Source organism: Electrophorus electricus, chromosome 5 (assembly GCF_041902795.1).
Source record: "Electrophorus electricus isolate QZ-2024a chromosome 5, ASM4190279v1, whole genome shotgun sequence".
Classification (NCBI taxonomy): Eukaryota; Metazoa; Chordata; class Actinopteri; order Gymnotiformes; family Gymnotidae; genus Electrophorus; species Electrophorus electricus.
The window spans coordinates 20045379-20063021 of record NC_137501.1 but is presented as its reverse complement, the minus strand read 5'-3'; the positions used below and the strand labels follow the sequence as shown (position 1 = coordinate 20063021).

At 37.9% G+C, this 17643-nt stretch overlaps 4 non-coding genes across 4 annotated transcripts; all 4 read right to left on the bottom strand.

Annotated features, from left to right (window-relative positions):
• Window positions 1–10761: 10761 nt before the first annotated feature.
• Window positions 10762–10833, bottom strand: trnaq-cug (transfer RNA glutamine (anticodon CUG)). The gene has a single exon. It is a non-coding gene; the product is annotated as a tRNA-Gln (tRNA).
• A 2794-nt stretch (window positions 10834–13627) lies between these two features.
• Window positions 13628–13699, bottom strand: trnaq-cug (transfer RNA glutamine (anticodon CUG)). Its single transcript has one exon. It is a non-coding gene; the product is annotated as a tRNA-Gln (tRNA).
• A 1365-nt stretch (window positions 13700–15064) lies between these two features.
• trnaq-cug (transfer RNA glutamine (anticodon CUG)) lies at window positions 15065–15136 on the bottom strand. Its single transcript has one exon. It is a non-coding gene; the product is annotated as a tRNA-Gln (tRNA).
• A 1365-nt stretch (window positions 15137–16501) lies between these two features.
• Window positions 16502–16573, bottom strand: trnaq-cug (transfer RNA glutamine (anticodon CUG)). The gene has a single exon. It is a non-coding gene; the product is annotated as a tRNA-Gln (tRNA).
• Between the last annotated feature and the right edge of the window lie 1070 nt (window positions 16574–17643).

Genomic DNA, 17643 nt, shown 5'->3' with positions numbered 1-17643 from the left:
CAACAACTGCTTTGTCTCATGTTTGTAATCCGTATATGGCAGAGTGCTTTCCATATATCACATCTCCTGTCTTTTTATTGTAAGACATGATTTGGTAGGTTTACCTTGTCCAGCATCATCAGCACACAGATTGGCAAGGCATTGACCTAATTGTGGCAACAACTGCTTTGTCTCATGTTTTTAATCTGGTCAAGTGACAGACATTTTTGCCATTTACAATAAGTTGTAGCAAGAAAACCCATATAATCTCAAAATGTCAGCCAGGTTTAGAAAGATACCACGGAGGCATGACCTCTGACAATTTAAAATGAAAACTGCTTACTAAGCATTACACTGTGGAAACTTCAAAACAAACCTTCTTCCTTATAGCTGATTTCAGAGTCCACAATGCTTACCTTTACTCCATAACCAACAAGACAACATGTTTGTACTGGTGGCTTCAGAATCCAGACCTTTCCATTATAAAATTGATAGGTTTGGTTTTATGTTGTCTCAGAAACAAGGTAATAGGGACTTCAACAAGTTCCACTGAGAGTCGAACTCAGAGTCCAGAGTGCTAACCATTACAGCATGGAACCTTAACCAAACAACTGGGTGGCCTGCATTGCTGGATTCAGAATGAATTGCTTGTCCCAGTACCTAATGGAAGGAACAAAAATGAAGTGTGATGTCTTCGTTTATTGATGGTGAATCACTTATCTGCCGAGAAATCTCTAGCTTAATGCCATCTATGCTAGGATAATCAGCATTTAGTTTTCCAAAATCACAGGCATTTAAGAATTCCTCACAAAAGGTTAATCGAATCTGATCCATCAATACAGGCTGCAGCAATTAAAAAAACTTGCTACCAGAAAGTACCTGCGAGCTGAAATGAACAACAAGCATTCAATAGGTTCCACCAAGAGTTGAACTGTGATCACCAGAAACAAAGACCAGATTGCTAACTATTACACCACAGAAACAACAAAAAAATGCTTTTACTCTTCTTGTATTGATGTAATCACAACCGCAGGTGTATACTGTTACATCAAGCAAAACAACAAAAATATGTTTCGTGTCTTCTGTATCGCTGGATTCAGTGTCCGTAGTACTTGCAAATATATTATACAAATGTTTAAAATATCTTTTGTGTCTTTACTTTTGCTGGATTCAGTGTCAAGCCTGCTTACAATCCCAATCTGCAAACAACAAATCAAGCCTTATTGTCTTGTGTTTCACTGGATTCAGAGTCCACAGTCCTTTCAATTCCATCATAAAACAAATCCAAAAATGTTTTGTCTTCTATATTGCTAGATTCAGAGGGCAGAGTGCTTTCTATATATCACATCTGTCTTTTTTTTGTAAGACATTTTTGTATGGTGGCTACAGAATCCATAACTTTCCATTATAAAATTGATAGGGTTGGTTTTATGTTGTCTCAGAAACAAGGTAATAGGGACTTCAACAGGTTCCACTGAGAGTCAAACTCAAATCACTGGATTCAGAGTCCAGAGTGCAAACCATTACACCATGAAACCTTAACCAAACAACTGGGTGGCCTGCATTGCTGGATTCAGAATGAATTGCTTATCGCAGTACCTAATGGAAGGAACAAAAATGAAGTGTGATGTCTTCGTTTATTGATGGTGAATCACTTATCTGACGAGAAATCTCTTTAGCTTAATACCATCTATGCTAGGATAATCAGCATTTAGTTTTCCAAAATCACAGGCATTTAAGAATTCCTCACAAAAGTTTCATCGAATCTGATCCATCAATACAGGCTGCAGCCATTAAAAAAACTTGCTACCAGAAAGTACCTGCGAGCTGAAATGAACAACAAGCATTCAATAGGTTCCACCAAGAGTTGAACTGGGATCACCAGAGACAAAGACCAGATTGCTAACTATTACACCACAGAAACAACAAAAAAATGCTTTTGCTCTGCTTGTATTGATGTAATCACAACCGCAGGTGTAAACTGTTACATCAAGCAAAACAACAAATATATGTTTTGTGTCTTCTCTATCGCTGGACTCAGTTTCCGTAGTACTTGCAAATATATTATACAAATGTTTAAAATATCTTTTGTGTCTTTACTTTTGCCGGATTCAGTGTCAAGCCTGCTTACAATCCCAATCTGCAAACAACAAATCGAGCCTTATTGTCTTGTGTTTCACTGGATTCAGAGTCCACAGTGCTTTCAACTCCATCATAAAACAAATCCAAAAATGTTTTGTCTTCTGTATTGCTAGATTCAGAGGGCAGAGTGCTTTCTATATATCACATCTGTCTTTTTTTTGTAAGACATGAGTTCCTTTTATATAACTTTATCTTGTCCAACATCATCAGGACACAGATTGGCAAGGCATTGACCTAATTGTGGCAACAACTGCTTTGTCTCATGTTTGTAATCCGTATATGGCAGAGTGCTTTCCATATATCACATCTCCTGTCTTTTTATTGTAAGACATGATTTGGTAGGTTTACCTTGTCCAGCAAAAACTTGCTACCAGAAAGTACCTGCGAGCTGAAATGAACAACAAGCATTCAATAGGTTCCACCAAGAGTTGAACTGGGATCACCAGAGACAAAGACCAGATTGCTAACTATTACACCACAGAAACAACAAAAAAATGCTTTTGCTCTTCTTGTATTGATGTAATCACAACCGCAGGTGTATACTGTTACATCAAGCAAAACAACAAAAATATGTTTCGTGTCTTCTGTATCGCTGGATTCAGTGTCCGCAGTACTTGCAAATATATTATACAAATGTTTAAAATATCTTTTGTGTCTTTACTTTTGCCGGATTCAGTGTCAAGCCTGCTTACAATCCCAATCTGCAAACAACAAATCGAGCCTTATTGTCTTGTGTTTCACTGGATTCAGAGTCCACAGTGCTTTCAATTCCATCATAAAACAAATCCAAAAATGTTTTGTCTTCTGTATTGCTAGATTCAGAGGGCAGAGTGCTTTCTATATATCACATCTGTCTTTTTTTTGTAAGACATGAGTTCCTTTTATATAACTTTATTTTGTCCAACATCATCAGGACACAGATTGGCAAGGCATTGACCTAATTGTGGCAACAACTGCTTTGTCTCATGTTTGTAATCCGTATATGGCAGAGTGCTATCCATATATCACATCTCCTGTCTTTTTTTTGTAAGACATGATTTGGTAGGTTTACCTTGTCCAGCATCATCAGCACACAGATTGGCAAGGCATTGACCTAATTGTGGCAACAACTACTTTGTCTCATGTTTGTAATCTGGTCAAGTGACAGACATTTTTGCCATTTACAATAAATTGTAGCAAGAAAACCCATATAATCTCAAAATGTCAGCCAGGTTTAGAAAGGTGCCAAGGAGGCATGACCTCTGACAATTAAAATGAAACGTGCTTACTAAGCATTACACTGTGGAAACTTCAAAAGAACCCTTTTTCCTTATAGCTGATTTCAGAGTCCACAATGCTTACCTTTACCCCATAACCAACAAGACAACATGTTTGTAATGGTGGCTTCAGAATCCAGACCTTTCCATTATGAAATTAATAGATTTAGTTTTATATTATCTCAGACACAAGGACTTCAGCAGGTTTCACTGAAAGTCGAACTCAGATCACTGGATTCAGAGTCCAGAGTGCTAACCATTAAACCATGGAACCTTAACCAAACAACTGGGTGGCCTGTATTGCTGGATTCAGAATGAATTGCTTATCCCAGTACCTAATGGAAGGAACAAAAATGAAGTGTGATGTCTTCGTCTATTGATGGTGAATCACTTATCTGCCGAGAAATCTCTTTAGCTTAATGCCATCTATGCTAGGATAATCAGCATTTAGTTTTCCAAAATCACAGGCATTTAAGAATTCCTCACAAAAGGTTAATCGAATCTGATCCATCAATACAGGCTGCAGCCATTAAAAAAACTTGCTACCAGAAAGTACCTGCGAGCTGAAAGGAACAACAAGCATTCAATAGGTTCCACCAAGTGTTGAACTGGGATCACCAGAGACAAAGACCAGATTGCTAACTATTACACCACAGAAACAACAACAAAAATGCTTTTGCTCTTCTTGTATTGATGTAATCACAACCGCAGGTGTATACTGTTACATCAAGCAAAACAACAAAAATATGTTTTGTGTCTTCTGTATCGCTGGATTCAGTGTCCGTAGTACTTGCAAATATATTATACAAATGTTTAAAATATCTTTTGTGTCTTTACTTTTGCCGGAATCAGTGTCAAGCCTGCTTACAATCCCAATCTGCAAACAACAAATCGAGCCTTATTGTCTTGTGTTTCACTGGATTCAGAGTCCACAGTGCTTTCAATTCCATCATTAAACAAATGCAAAAATGTTTTGTCTTCTGTATTGCTATATTCAGAGGGCAGAGTGCTTTCTATATATCACATCTGTCTTTTTTTTGTAAGACATGAGTTCCTTTTATATAACTTTATCTTGTCCAACATCATCAGGACACAGATTGGCAAGGCATTGACCTAATTGTGCCAACAACTGCTTTGTCTCATGTTTGTAATCCGTATATGGCAGAGTGCTTTCCATATATCACATCTCCTGTCTTTTTATTGTAAGACATGATTTGGTAGGTTTACCTTGTCCAGCATCATCAGCACACAGATTGGCAAGGCATTGACCTAATTGTGGCAACAACTGCTTTGTCTCATGTTTTTAATCTGGTCAAGTGACAGACATTTTTGCCATTTACAATAAGTTGTAGCAAGAAAACCCATATAATCTCAAAATGTCAGCCAGGTTTAGAAAGGTGCCACGGAGGCATGACCTCTGACAATTAAAATGAAAACTGCTTACTAAGCATTACACTGTGGAAACTTCAAAACAACCCTTCTTCCTTATAGCTGATTTCAGAGTCCACAATGCTTACCTTTACTCCATAACCAACAAGACAACATGTTTGTACTGGTGGCTTCAGAATCCAGACCTTTCCATTATGAAATTAATAGGTTTGGTTTTATATTATCTCAGAAACAAGGACTTCAGCAGGTTCCACTGAGAGTCAAACTCAGATGACTGGATTCAGAGTCCAGAGTGCTAACCACTACATCTTGGAACTTTAACCAAGCTCCTGGGTGGCCTGTATTGCTGGATTCAGAATGAATTGCTTATCCCAGTACCTAATGGAAGGAACAAAAATGAAGTGTGATGTCTTCGTTTATTGATGGTGAATCACTTATCTGCCGAGAAATCTCTTTATGTTATTGCCATCTATGCTAGGATAATCAGCATTTAGTTTTCCAAAATCACAGGCATTTAAGAATTCCTCACAAAAGGTTAATCGAATCTGATCCATCAACACTGGCTGCAGCCCTTAAAAAAACTTGCTACCAGAAAGTACCTGCGAGCTGAAAGGAACAACAAGCATTCAATAGGTTCCACCAAGAGTTGAACTGGGATCACCAGAGACAAAGACCAGATTGCTAACTATTACACCACAGAAACAACAAAAAAATGCTTTTGCTCTTCTTGTATTGATGTAATCACAACCGCAGGTGTATACTGTTACATCAAGCAAAACAACAAAAATATGTTTTGTGTCTTCTGTTTCGCTGGATTCAGTGTCCGTAGTACTTGCAAATATATTATACAAATGTTTAAAATATCTTTTGTGTCTTTACTTTTGCCGGAATCAGTGTCAAGCCTGCTTACAATCCCAATCTGCAAACAACAAATCGAGCCTTATTGTCTTGTGTTTCACTGGATTCAGAGTCCACAGTGCTTTCAATTCCATCATAAAACAAATCCAAAAATGTTTTGTCTTCTGTATTGCTAGATTCAGAGGGCAGAGTGCTTTCTATATATATCACATCTGTCTTTTTTTTGTAAGACATGAGTTCCTTTTATATAACTTTATCTTGTCCAATATCATCAGGACACAGATTGGCAAGGCATTGACCTAATTGTGGCAACAACTGCTTTGTCTCATGTTTGTAATCCGTATATGGCAGAGTGCTTTCCATATATCACATCTCCTGTCTTTTTTTTGTAAGACATGATTTGGAAGGTTTACCTTGTCCAACATCAACAGCACACAGATTGGCAAGGCATTGACCTAATTGTGGCAACAACTGCTTTGTCTCATGTTTGTAATCTGGTCAAGAGACAGTCATTTTTGCCATTTACAATAAATTGTAGCAAGAAAACCCATATAATCTCAAAATGTCAGCCAGGTTTAGAAAGGTGCCACGGAGGCATGACCTCTGACAATTAAAATGAAAAGTGCTTACTAAGCATTACACTGTGGAAACTTCAAAAGAACCATTTTTCCTTATAGCTGATTTCAGAGTCCACAATGCTTACCTTTACCCCATAACCAACAAGACAACATGTTTGTACTGGTGGCTTCAGAATCCAGACCTTTCCATTATGAAATTAATTGGTTTGGTTTTATATTATCTCAGAAACAAGGTAACAGGGACTTCAGCAGGTTCCACTGAGAGTCGAACTCAGATGACTGGATTCAGAGTCCAGAGTGCTAACCACTACATCTTGGAACTTTAACCAAGCTCCTGGGTGGCCTGTATTGCTGGATTCAGAATGAATTGCTTATCCCAGTACCTAATGGAAGGAACAAAAATGAAGTGTGATGTCTTCGTTTATTGATGGTGAATCACTTATCTGCCGAGAAATCTCTTTATGTTATTGCCATCTATGCTAGGATAATCAGCATTTAGTTTTCCAAAATCACAGGCATTTAAGAATTCCTCACAAAAGGTTAATCGAATCTGATCCATCAACACTGGCTGCAGCCCTTAAAAAAACTTGCTACCAGAAAGTACCTGCGAGCTGAAAGGAACAACAAGCATTCAATAGGTTCCACCAAGAGTTGAACTGGGATCACCAGAGACAAAGACCAGATTGCTAACTATTACACCACAGAAACAACAAAAAAATGCTTTTGCTCTTCTTGTATTGATGTAATCACAACTGCAGGTGTATACTGTTACATCAAGCAAAACAACAAAAATATGTTTCGTGTCTTCTGTATCGCTGGATTCAGTGTCCGCAGTACTTGCAAATATATTATACAAACATTTAAAATATCTTTTGTGTCTTTACTTTTGCCGGATTCAGTGTCAAGCCTGCTTACAATCCCAATCTGCAAACAACAAATCGAGCCTTATTGTCTTGTGTTTCACTGGATTCAGAGTCCACAGTGCTTTCAATTCCATCATAAAACAAATCCAAAAATGTTTTGTCTTCTGTATTGCTAGATTCAGAGGGCAGAGTGCTTTCTATTTATCACATCTGTCTTTTTTTTGTAAGACATGAGTTCCTTTTATATAACTTTATCTTGTCCAACATCATCAGGACACAGATTGGCAAGGCATTGACCGAATTGTGGCAACAACTGCTTTGTGTCATGTTTGTAATCCGTATATGGCAGAGTGCTTTCCATATATCACATCTCCTGTCTTTTTTTTGTAAGACATGATTTGGTAGGTTTACCTTGTCCAGCATCATCAGCACACAGATTGGCAAGGCATTGACCTAATTGTGGCAACAACTGCTTTGTCTCATGTTTGTAATCTGGTCAAGTGACAGACATTTTTGCCATTTACAATAAATTGTAGCAAGAAAACCCATATAATCTCAAAATGTCAGCCAGGTTTAGAAAGGTGCCACGGAGGCATGACCTCTGACAATTAAAATGAAAAGTGCTTACTTAGCATTACACTGTGGAAACTTCAAAAGAAGCCGTTTTCCTTATAGCTGATTTCAGAGTCCACAATGCTTACCTTTACTCCATAACCAACAAGACAACATGTTTGTACTTGTGTCTTCAGAATCCAGACCTTTCCATTATAAAATTGATAGGTTTGGTTTTATGTTGTCTCAGAAACAAGGTATTAGGGACTTCAACATGTTCCACTGAGAGTCGAACTCAGATCACTGGATTCAGAGTCCAGAGTGCTAACCATTACACCAAGGATCCTTAACCAAGCACCTGGGTGGCCTGTATTGCTGGATTCAGAATGAATTGCTTATCCCAGTACCTAATGGAAGGAACAAAAATGAAGTGTGATGTCTTCGTTTATTGCTGGTGAATCACTTATCTGCCGAGAAATCTCTTTAGCTTAATACCATCTATGCTAGGATAATCAGCATTTAGTTTTCCAAAATCACAGGCATTTAAGAATTCCTCACAAAAGGTTAATCGAATCTGATCCATCAATACAGGCTGCAGCCATTAAAAAAACTTGCTACCAGAAAGTACCTGCGAGCTGAAAGGAACAAGCATTCAATAGGTTCCACCAAGAGTTGAACTGGGAACACCAGAGACAAAGACCAGATTGCTAACTATTACACCACAGAAACAACAAAAAAATGCTTTTGCTCTTCTTGTATTGATGTAATCACAACCGCAGGTGTATACTGTTACATCAAGCAAAACAACAAAAATATGTTTTGTGTCTTCTGTATCGCTGGATTCAGTGTCCGTAGTACTTGCAAATATATTATACAAATGTTTAAAATATCTTTTGTGTCTTTACTTTTGCCGGATTCAGTGTCAAGCCTGCTTACAATCCCAATCTGCAAACAACAAATCGAGCCTTATTGTCATGTGTTTCACTGGATTCAGAGTCCACAGTGCTTTCAATTCCATCATAAAACAAATCGAAAAATGTTTTGTCTTCGGTATTGATAGATTCAGAGGGCAGAGTGCTTTCTATATATCACATCTGTCTTTTTTTTGTAAGACATGAGTTCCTTTTATATAACTTTATCTTGTCCAACATCATCAGGACACAGATTGGCAAGGCATTGACCTAATTGTGGCAACAACTGCTTTGTCTCATGTTTGTAATCCGTATATGGCAGAGTGCTTTCCATATATCACATCTCCTGTCTTTTTTTTGTAAGACATGATTTGGTAGGTTTACCTTGTCCAGCATCATCAGCACACAGATTGGCAAGGCATTGACCTAATTGTGGCAACAACTGCTTTGTCTCATGTTTGTAATCTGGTCAAGTGACAGACATTTTTGCCATTTACAATAAGTTGTAGCAAGAAAACCCATATAATCTCAAAATGTCAGCCAGGTTTAGAAAGGTGCGACGGAGGCATGACCTCTGACAATTAAAATGAAACGTGCTTACTAAGCATTACACTGTGGAAACTTCAAAAGAACCCTTTTTCCTTATAGCTGATTTCAGAGTCCACAATGCTTACCTTTACCCCATAACCAACATGTTTGTACTGGTGGCTTCAGAATCCAGACCTTTCCATTATGAAATTAATAGGTTTGGTTTTATATTATCTCAGAAACAAGGTAACAGGGACTTCAGCAGGTTCCACTGAAAGTCGAACTCAGATGACTGGATTCAGAGTCCAGAGTGCTAACCATTAAACCATGGAACCTTAACCAAACAACTGGGTGGCCTGTATTGTTGGATTCAGAATGAATTGCTTATCCCAGTACCTAATGGAAGGAGCAAAAATGAAGTGTGATGTCTTCGTCTATTGATGGTGAATCACTTATCTGCCGAGAAATCTCTTTAGCTTAATGCCATCTATGCTAGGATAATCAGCATTTAGTTTTCCAAAATCACAGGCATTTAAGAATTCCTCACAAAAGGTTAATCGAATCTGATCCATCAATACAGGCTGCAGCCATTAAAAAAACTTGCTACCAGAAAGTACCTGCGAGCTGAAAGGAACAACAAGCATTCAATAGGTTCCACCAAGTGTTGAACTGGGATCACCAGAGACAAAGACCAGATTGCTAACTATTACACCACAGAAACAACAAAAAAAATGCTTTTGCTCTTCTTGTATTGATGTAATCACAACCGCAGGTGTATACTGTTACATCAAGCAAAACAACAAAAATATGTTTTGTGTCTTCTGTTTCGCTGGATTCAGTGTCCGTAGTACTTGCAAATATATTATACAAATGTTTAAAATATCTTTTGTGTCTTTACTTTTGCCGGAATCAGTGTCAAGCCTGCTTACAATCCCAATCTGCAAACAACAAATCGAGCCTTATTGTCTTGTGTTTCACTGGATTCAGAGTCCACAGTGCTTTCAATTCCATCATAAAACAAATCCAAAAATGTTTTGTCTTCTGTATTGCTAGATTCAGAGGGCAGAGTGCTTTCTATATATATCACATCTGTCTTTTTTTTGTAAGACATGAGTTCCTTTTATATAACTTTATCTTGTCCAATATCATCAGGACACAGATTGGCAAGGCATTGACCTAATTGTGGCAACAACTGCTTTGTCTCATGTTTGTAATCCGTATATGGCAGAGTGCTTTCCATATATCACATCTCCTGTCTTTTTTTTGTAAGACATGATTTGGAAGGTTTACCTTGTCCAACATCAACAGCACTCAGATTGGCAAGGCATTGACCTAATTGTGGCAACAACTGCTTTGTCTCATGTTTGTAATCTGGTCAAGAGACAGTCATTTTTGCCATTTACAATAAATTGTAGCAAGAAAACCCATATAATCTCAAAATGTCAGCCAGGTTTAGAAAGGTGCCACGGAGGCATGACCTCTGACAATTAAAATGAAAAGTGCTTACTAAGCATTACACTGTGGAAACTTCAAAAGAACCATTTTTCCTTATAGCTGATTTCAGAGTCCACAATGCTTACCTTTACCCCATAACCAACAAGACAACATGTTTGTACTGGTGGCTTCAGAATCCAGACCTTTCCATTATGAAATTAATTGGTTTGGTTTTATATTATCTCAGAAACAAGGTAACAGGGACTTCAGCAGGTTCCACTGAGAGTCGAACTCAGATGACTGGATTCAGAGTCCAGAGTGCTAACCATTACACCATGGAACCTTAACCAAGCACCTGGGTGGCCTGTATTGCTGGATTCAGAATGAATTGCTTATCCCAGTACCTAATGGAAGGAACAAAAATGAAGTGTGATGTCTTCGTTTATTGATGGTGAATCACTTATCTGACGAGAAATCTCTTTAGCTTAATGCCATCTATGCTAGGATAATCAGCATTTAGTTTTCCAAAATCACAGGCATTTAAGAATTCCTCACAAAAGGTTAATCGAATCTGATCCATCAATACAGGCTGCAGCCATTAAAAAAACTTGCTACCAGAAAGTACCTGCGAGCTGAAAGGAACAAGCATTCAATAGGTTCCACCAAGAGTTGAACTGGGAACACCAGAGACAAAGACCAGATTGCTAACTATTACACCACAGAAACAACAAAAAAATGCTTTTGCTCTTCTTGTATTGATGTAATCACAACCGCAGGTGTATACTGTTACATCAAGCAAAACAACAAAAATATGTTTTGTGTCTTCTGTATCGCTGGATTCAGTGTCCGTAGTACTTGCAAATATATTATACAAATGTTTAAAATATCTTTTGTGTCTTTACTTTTGCCGGATTCAGTGTCAAGCCTGCTTACAATCCCAATCTGCAAACAACAAATCGAGCCTTATTGTCATGTGTTTCACTGGATTCAGAGTCCACAGTGCTTTCAATTCCATCATAAAACAAATCCAAAAATGTTTTATCTTCGGTATTGCTAGATTCAGAGGGCAGAGTGCTTTCTATATATCACATCTGTCTTTTTTTTGTAAGACATGAGTTCCTTTTATATAACTTTATCTTGTCCAACATCATCAGGACACAGATTGGCAAGGCATTGACCTAATTGTGGCAACAACTGCTTTGACTCATGTTTGTAATCCGTATATGGCAGAGTGCTTTCCATATATCACATCTCCTGTCTTTTTTTTGTAAGACATGATTTGGTAGGTTTACCTTGTCCAGCATCATCAGCACACAGATTGGCAAGGCATTGACCTAATTGTGGCAACAACTGCTTTGTCTCATGTTTGTAATCTGGTCAAGTGACAGACATTTTTGCCATTTACAATAAGTTGTAGCAAGAAAACCCATATAATCTCAAAATGTCAGCCAGGTTTAGAAAGGTGCGACGGAGGCATGACCTCTGACAATTAAAATGAAACGTGCTTACTAAGCATTACACTGTGGAAACTTCAAAAGAACCCTTTTTCCTTATAGCTGATTTCAGAGTCCACAATGCTTACCTTTACCCCATAACCAACATGTTTGTACTGGTGGCTTCAGAATCCAGACCTTTCCATTATGAAATTAATAGGTTTGGTTTTATATTATCTCAGAAACAAGGTAACAGGGACTTCAGCAGGTTCCACTGAAAGTCGAACTCAGATGACTGGATTCAGAGTCCAGAGTGCTAACCATTAAACCATGGAACCTTAACCAAACAACTGGGTGGCCTGTATTGTTGGATTCAGAATGAATTGCTTATCCCAGTACCTAATGGAAGGAGCAAAAATGAAGTGTGATGTCTTCGTCTATTGATGGTGAATCACTTATCTGCCGAGAAATCTCTTTAGCTTAATGCCATCTATGCTAGGATAATCAGCATTTAGTTTTCCAAAATCACAGGCATTTAAGAATTCCTCACAAAAGGTTAATCGAATCTGATCCATCAATACAGGCTGCAGCCATTAAAAAAACTTGCTACCAGAAAGTACCTGCGAGCTGAAAGGAACAACAAGCATTCAATAGGTTCCACCAAGTGTTGAACTGGGATCACCAGAGACAAAGACCAGATTGCTAACTATTACACCACAGAAACAACAAAAAAAATGCTTTTGCTCTTCTTGTATTGATGTAATCACAACCGCAGGTGTATACTGTTACATCAAGCAAAACAACAAAAATATGTTTTGTGTCTTCTGTTTCGCTGGATTCAGTGTCCGTAGTACTTGCAAATATATTATACAAATGTTTAAAATATCTTTTGTGTCTTTACTTTTGCCGGAATCAGTGTCAAGCCTGCTTACAATCCCAATCTGCAAACAACAAATCGAGCCTTATTGTCTTGTGTTTCACTGGATTCAGAGTCCACAGTGCTTTCAATTCCATCATAAAACAAATCCAAAAATGTTTTGTCTTCTGTATTGCTAGATTCAGAGGGCAGAGTGCTTTCTATATATATCACATCTGTCTTTTTTTTGTAAGACATGAGTTCCTTTTATATAACTTTATCTTGTCCAATATCATCAGGACACAGATTGGCAAGGCATTGACCTAATTGTGGCAACAACTGCTTTGTCTCATGTTTGTAATCCGTATATGGCAGAGTGCTTTCCATATATCACATCTCCTGTCTTTTTTTTGTAAGACATGATTTGGAAGGTTTACCTTGTCCAACATCAACAGCACTCAGATTGGCAAGGCATTGACCTAATTGTGGCAACAACTGCTTTGTCTCATGTTTGTAATCTGGTCAAGAGACAGTCATTTTTGCCATTTACAATAAATTGTAGCAAGAAAACCCATATAATCTCAAAATGTCAGCCAGGTTTAGAAAGGTGCCACGGAGGCATGACCTCTGACAATTAAAATGAAAAGTGCTAAGCATTACACTGTGGAAACTTCAAAAGAACCCTTTTTCCTTATAGCTGATTTCAGAGTCCACAATGCTTACCTTTACCCCATAACCAACAAGACAACATGTTTGTACTGGTGGCTTCAGAATCCAGACCTTTCCATTATGAAATTAATAGGTTTGGTTTTATATTATCTCAGAAACAAGGTAACAGGGACTTCAGCAGGTTCCACTGAGAGTCGAACTCAGATGATTGGATTCAGAGTCCAGAGTGCTAACCATTACACCATGGAACCTTAACCAAGCACCTGGGTGGCCTGTATTGCTGGATTCAGAATGAATTGCTTATCCCAGTACCTAATGGAAGGAACAAAAATGAAGTGTGATGTCTTCGTTTATTGATGGTGAATCACTTATCTGCCGAGAAATTTCTTTAGCTTAATGCCATCTATGGTAGGATAATCAGCATTTAGTTTTCCAAAATCACAGGCATTTAAGAATTCCTCACAAAAGGTTAATCGAATCTGATCCATCAATACAGGCTGCAGCCATTAAAAAAACTTGCTACCAGAAAGTACCTGCGAGCTGAAAGGAACAACAAGCATTCAATAGGTTCCACCAAGTGATGAACTGGGATCACCAGAGACAAAGACCAGATTGCTAACTATTACACCACAGAAACAACAAAAAAATGCTTTTGCTCTTCTTGTATTGATGTAATCACAACCGCAGGTGTATACTGTTACATCAAGCAAAACAACAAAAATATGTTTTGTGTCTTCTGTATCGCTGGATTCAGTGTCCGTAGTACTTGCAAATATATTATACAAATGTTTAAAATATCTTTTGTGTCTTTACTTTTGCCGGATTCAGTGTCAAGCCTGCTTACAATCCCAATCTGCAAACAACAAATCGAGCCTTATTGTCTTGTGTTTCACTGGATTCAGAGTCCACAGTGCTTTTAATTCCATCATAAAACGAATCCAAAAATATTTTGTCTTGGGTATTGCTAGATTCAGAGGGCAGAGTGCTTTCTATATATCACATGTCTTTTTTTTGTAAGACATGAGTTCCTTTTATATAACTTTATCTTGTCCAACATCATCAGGACACAGATTGGCAAGGCATTGACCTAATTGTGGCAACAACTGCTTTGTCTCATGTTTGTAATCCGTATATAGCAGAGTGCTTTCCATATATCACATCTCCTGTCTTTTTTTTGTAAGACATGATTTGGTAGGTTTACCTTGTCCAGCATCATCAGCACACAGATTGGCAAGGCATTGACCTAATTTGTGGCAACAACTGCTTTGTCTCATGTTTGTAATCTGGTCAAGTGACAGACATTTTTGCCATTTACAATAAGTTGTAGCAAGAAAACCCATATAATCTCAAAATGTCAGCCAGGTTTAGAAAGGTGCCACAGAGGCATGACCTCTGACAATTAAAATGAAAAGTGCTTACTAAGCATTACACTGTGGAAACTTCAAAAGAACCATTTTTCCTTATAGCTGATTTCAGAGTCCACAAGCTTACCTTTACTCCATATCCAACAAGACAGAATGTTTGTACTGTTGGCTTCAGAATCAAGACCTTTCCATTATGAAATTAATAGGTTTGGTTTTATGTTGTCTCAGAAACAAGGTAACAGGGACTTCAGCAGGTTCCACTGAGAGTCGAACTCAGATCACTGGATTCAGAGTCCAGAGTGCTAACCATTACACCATGGAACCTTAACCAAACAACTGGGTGGGCTTTATTGCTGGATTCAGAATGAATTGCTTATCCCAGTACCTAATGGAAGGAACAAAAATGAAGTGTGATGTCTTCGTTTATTGATGGTGAATCACTTATCTGCCGAGAAATCTCTTTAGCTTAATGCCATCTATGGTAGGATAATCAGCATTTAGTTTTCCAAAATCACAGGCATTTAAGAATTCCTCACAAAAGGTTAATCGAATCTGATCCATCAATACAGGCTGCAGCCATTAAAAAAACTTGCTACCAGAAAGTACCTGCGAGCTGAAAGGAACAACAAGCATTCAATAGGTTCCACCAAGTGATGAACTGGGATCACCAGAGACAAAGACCAGATTGCTAACTATTACACCACAGAAACAACAAAAAAATGCTTTTGCTCTTCTTGTATTGATGTAATCACAACCGCAGGTGTATACTGTTACATCAAGCAAAACAACAAAAATATGTTTTGTGTCTTCTGTATCGCTGGATTCAGTGTCCGTAGTACTTGCAAATATATTATACAAATGTTTAAAATATCTTTTGTGTCTTTACTTTTGCCGGATTCAGTGTCAAGCCTGCTTACAATCCCAATCTGCAAACAACAAATCGAGCCTTATTGTCTTGTGTTTCACTGGATTCAGAGTCCACAGTGCTTTTAATTCCATCATAAAACGAATCCAAAAATATTTTGTCTTGGGTATTGCTAGATTCAGAGGGCAGAGTGCTTTCTATATATCACATGTCTTTTTTTTGTAAGACATGAGTTCCTTTTATATAACTTTATCTTGTCCAACATCATCAGGACACAGATTGGCAAGGCATTGACCTAATTGTGGCAACAACTGCTTTGTCTCATGTTTGTAATCCGTATATAGCAGAGTGCTTTCCATATATCACATCTCCTGTCTTTTTTTTGTAAGACATGATTTGGTAGGTTTACCTTGTCCAGCATCATCAGCACACAGATTGGCAAGGCATTGACCTAATTTGTGGCAACAACTGCTTTGTCTCATGTTTGTAATCTGGTCAAGTGACAGACATTTTTGCCATTTACAATAAGTTGTAGCAAGAAAACCCATATAATCTCAAAATGTCAGCCAGGTTTAGAAAGGTGCCACAGAGGCATGACCTCTGACAATTAAAATGAAAAGTGCTTACTAAGCATTACACTGTGGAAACTTCAAAAGAACCATTTTTCCTTATAGCTGATTTCAGAGTCCACAAGCTTACCTTTACTCCATATCCAACAAGACAGAATGTTTGTACTGTTGGCTTCAGAATCAAGACCTTTCCATTATGAAATTAATAGGTTTGGTTTTATGTTGTCTCAGAAACAAGGTAACAGGGACTTCAGCAGGTTCCACTGAGAGTCGAACTCAGATCACTGGATTCAGAGTCCAGAGTGCTAACCATTACACCATGGAACCTTAACCAAACAACTGGGTGGGCTTTATTGCTGGATTCAGAATGAATTGCTTATCCCAGTACCTAATGGAAGGAACAAAAATGAAGTGTGATGTCTTCGTTTATTGATGGTGAATCACTTATCTGACGAGAAATCTCTTTAGCTTAATGCCATCTATGCTAGGATAATCAGCATTTAGTTTTCCAAAATCACAGGCATTTAAGAATTCCTCACAAAAGGTTAATCGAATCTGATCCATCAATACAGGCTGCAGCCATTAAAAAACTTGCTACCAGAAAGTACCTGCGAGCTGAAAGGAACAACAAGCATTCAATAGGTTCCACCAAGAGTTGAACTGGGATCACCAGAGACAAAGACCAGATTGCTAACTATTACACCACAGAAACAACAAAAAAATGCTTTTGCTCTTCTTGTATTGCTGTAATCACAACTGCATGTGTATACTGTTACATCAAGCAAAACAACAAAAATATGTTTTGTGTCTTCTGTATCGCTGGATTCAGTGTCCGTAGTACTTGCAATTATATCATACAAATGTTTCAAATATCTTTTGTGTCTTCAATTTTGCCTGATTCAGTGTCAATCCTGCTTACAATCACAATTTGCAAACAACAAATCGAGTCTTTTTGTCTTGTGTTTCACAACAACCTTTCTTCTATATACCTGAATTCAGAGTCTATAATACTCACCTTTAATCCATAGAACCAACAATAAGACCTTTTGTGTGTATTGTAACACTGTAACAAAAGCAAGTGATTTGGTTTTGTCACAGAATTGGAACCAGGGACATTTCAACAGGATCCACTGAGACTCACACTCTGATGCTAGAAGCCACTCAACCATTTCTCAGCTTCCAGCATATAACTGCACCCAAACAACTCCACATAAACTTCAGCTAAAATAAGCCTCTTCCTTGCTATGATGCCCAAAAATAGTGGCGATCAAATGATTAATTAAAAACAATATCAGTAATTGAAACAGTTCATGAAACAGTGTTACACACATGCACTACACTTTGTGTGGCTTAGAATGCAAAGCAACATTTTGCTGTGCGCATCGCTGTAGCTAAGG